The 3,980-nt window shown below is 37.3% G+C and overlaps 1 pseudogene; it reads left to right on the top strand.

Annotated features, from left to right (window-relative positions):
• Nucleotides 1-1,388: 1,388 nt before the first annotated feature.
• Nucleotides 1,389-2,020, top strand: LOC122917960 (annotated as a pseudogene).
• Nucleotides 2,021-3,980: the final 1,960 nt, after the last annotated feature.

The raw sequence follows: 3,980 nt of genomic DNA, 5'->3' as shown, positions 1-3,980 counted from the left end.
GGAAGTCAATCAATGTGATACATCACATCTATAAAAGAAAGGATAAAAATATATATGATCATTTCAATAGATGTAAAATAAAATTTGACAAAGTACAATATACATTCATGACAAAAACCCTCAACAAAGTAGGATTAGAGGGAACATATCCCAATGTAATAAAGGCCATGTATGAAAAACCCACAGCTAAGATCATACTCAATGAGGAAAAACTGAGCATTTCCCCTAAAGTCAGGAACAAGACAGGGATGTCCACTCACCAGTATCATTTAACATAACACCGGAAGTTCTAGCTATAGCAATGAGACAAGAGAAAGGAATAAAAGGCAACCAAACTGGTAAGTGAGAAGTAAAACTTTCACTATCTGCAGATGATATGACAGTATATATAGAAAACTCTAAAGACTCCACCAGAAAAATTACTAGACCTAATAAATAAATTCAGTAAGGTTGTAGGATACAACATCAATGTATAGAAATCTTTGGCATTTTTATATACTAATAATGAAGCAACAGAAAGAGAAATTAAGAAAACAATCCCATTTACAATTGCACCAAAGATAATAAAATATCTAGGAAAAAACTTAACCAAGGTGGTAAGAGACTGAAAACTATAAAACACTGATGAAAGATACTGAAAATTATACAAATAAGTGGAAATATATCCCATGTTCATGGACTGGTAGATAAAATATTGTTAAAATGTCCACACTACCCAAAGCAATCTACAGATTTAATCCAATCCCTATTAAAATACCAATGACATTTTTCACAGAACTAGAAAAAAAATTCTAAACTTTGTATGGAACCACAAAAGACCCTAGATAGCCATAATAATCTTGAAAAAGAAAAAGCTGGAGGTATCACAATCCCAGATTTCAAGTTATACTACAAAGCTGTAGTAATCAAAAGAGTATAACACTGGCAAAAAATGGACACAGAGACCAATGAAATAGAATAGAAAGCACAGGAAAAAAACACATTTGTGTGGTCAATTTATCTTTGACAAAGGAGGAAAGAATCTGCAATGGGGGCATGCTTCCTAGTAGTCCATTCTTACAGCAGCAGTCCTGCCCCATCTCAGAGACCAGGATTTGGAAGCTGTATTCCTGACAGCTGGGTGGAAGCAGCTGCTGTCCTTTTAGGATGTGGCGATGTATTTCACCAGAGAAGAATGGAACAAACTTGACTGAGCTCAGAAGGACCTCTACAGAGATGTGATGCTGGAGAATTGCAGAAACATGATCTTGTTGGGATTTCAGTTTCCCAAACCTGAGGTAATCAGCCTCCTGGAGCAGCGGTAAGAGCCATGCATCCTAGATCTCCCAAGAGCAGAGACTAAGAAAACTTCTAGTAGTGCTTGCCCAGGTTCTGAGGCCAGAAGCAATATGAAAAAGCCAATTCCAAAGCAAAAAATTTCTGAAGATTTAGAGTCCTGTAAGACATCAGTGGTAAAGCAGACAACAGGCCAAGAGACCTGCAGAAAAGTTACATAAATGTAATGAATTGGCAGACCTTTACAGCCTTGCATTCCCTGCTCTTGGTGATGAATGCCACAATGATTTCTTTCAAAACCTTCACCTTATTCAAGGTCAGAATGCTCAAACACAGAAGAAACAGGGCAAATGCGAGGAACATGGAAAACCTTTCAGTCAGAGATCATTGCTTCTGTGGCACGAGTAAATTCTTACTCGCAAAATCTTAATGAATGTGGTAAATGTTGGAAGAGTCTTCAGGTGTCAGGCAAATTTCATTCAACATCAAAAAATGCACATGTCAGAGGATCACTCTGAATGAGACATATGCAGGCAAGCCTTCAAATAGAAGTCTACTCTTACTGTACATAAGCAGTGTTACTCTCAGAAAAAGCCATATAAGTGTCATGACTATGGAAAATTTTTCCGTCAGATGGCGTATCTTATTGAACATAAGAGGATCCATACTAAAGAAAAACCCTATAAATGTAGTGAATATGAAAGAACATTTAGTCAGAATTCAAACCTTATTCAACATCAGTTAACTCAGAGTAGAGAAAAACCCCATCAATGTCTCCAATGTGGAAAGGACTTTGGTCAGCATTCAACCCTTCTGAGCCATCAACGGTTTCATACTAAAAAGAACACTCACAATTATGGTGAATGTAGAGAGTCCTTTAGCCAGAGTGTAGATCTCATTCAACATCAAAGAACCCATAGCAAGGAGGAATTCTTTGAATGTAGAGAATGTGGAAAAACTTTTAGTTTTAAGGTAAATCTTCATTGCCATGAGGTCATTCATACCAGATAGACACCCTACAGATGTGACAAATGCAGAAAATCTTTCATCTGGCACACAAGCTTTATTAAGCATCAGGGCACTCACAGAGAAGAATGTGACACTAACTGGAAAAGACCATTTATTTTTTTTTTTTTAAAGATTTTATTTATTTATTTGAGAGAGAGAGACAGTGAGAGAGAGCATGAGCGAGGAGAAGGTCAGAGAGCGAAGCAGACTCCCCATGGAGCTGGGAGCCTGATGTGGGACTCGATCCCGGGACTCCAGGATCACGCCCTGAGCCGAAGGCAGTCGTCCAACCAACTGCGCCACCCAGGCGTCCCTGGAAAAGACCATTTAAAGACCAGTACTTACTACTCTTGTAACTACGAGAGTTACACTCTTGTAACTTCATTGTTTTATGGAAATTAATAAACAGGAGTTGAAATGGTGTTTTTTAAAAAAAGAATATGCAGTGGGGAAAAGACAACCTCTTCAACAACTGGTGTTCGGAAAACTAGACTGATATATAAAAATGGATGAAACTGGACTACTGGCTTACACAGTACACAAAGATAAATTCAAAATGGATTAAGGACCTAAATGTGAGACCTGAAACTATAAAAATCATAGAAGACCCCACAAATAGTAATTTCCCCAACATCAAATGTAGCAACTTTTTATATGTATGTCTCCTGAAGCAAGCGAAATAAAATCAAAAATAACTATTGGGACTACATCAAAACAAAAAGTTTCTGTGCAGCAAATGAAGCAATCAGCAAAACTAAAAGACAACCTATTGAATGGGAGAAAATATTTGCCAGTGACATCTCTGATAAAGGGTTAGTATATAAAGAACTTGTACTACTCAACACTCAAAAAAGGATAATCCAATTAAAAATGGGAAGAACACATGAACAGACATTTCTCCAAAGAGGACATCCAGATAGCCAACGGACACATGAAAAAGTGCTCAACATCACTTATCGTCAGGGAAATGCAAATCAAAACTACAATGAGATAGCACTTCATATCTGTCAGAATTGCTAAAATCAAAAATACAAGAAACAACAAGTGTTGGAGAAGATGTGGAGAAATAGGAACCATCATGCTTTATTGGAAGGAATGCAAACTGGTGCAGCCATTATGGAAAAAAGTACAGAGGTTCCTCAAAAAGTTAAAAATGAAACTACCTATTATCCAGTAATCACACTATGGGTATTTACCCAAACAATACAAAACTATTACATCAAGGAGATACACACACCCCTATGTTTATAGCAGCATTATCTATAACAGCCAAACAATGGAAGCAGCTTACATGTCCACTGATAGATGAATGGTTAAAGAAAGAATGATATGTATCAAAAAATGGGCAGAAGATATGAACAGACACTTCTCCAATGAAGACATACAAATGGCTATCAGACACATGAAAAAATGTTCATCATCATCATTAGTCATCAGGGAGATTCAAATTAAAACCACATTGAGATACCACCTTACACCAGTTAGAATGGCCAAAATTAGCAAGACAGGTAATTGGAGGGGATGTGGAGAAAGGGGAACCCTCTTCCACTGTTGGTGGGAATGCAAGTTGGTGCAACCACTTTGGAGAACAGTGTGGAGATTCCTCAAGAAATTAAAAATAGAGTTTCCCTATGACGCTGCAATTGCACTACTGGATATTTACCCAAAAGATATAGATGTAGTGAAAAGAAGGTCCA

The sequence above is a fragment of the Neovison vison genome, chromosome 10 (assembly GCF_020171115.1).
Source record: "Neovison vison isolate M4711 chromosome 10, ASM_NN_V1, whole genome shotgun sequence".
NCBI lineage: Eukaryota > Metazoa > Chordata > Mammalia > Carnivora > Mustelidae > Neogale > Neogale vison.
Note: the sequence above shows the minus strand (reverse complement) of the source record. Positions and strands in the feature narration are given on the sequence as shown.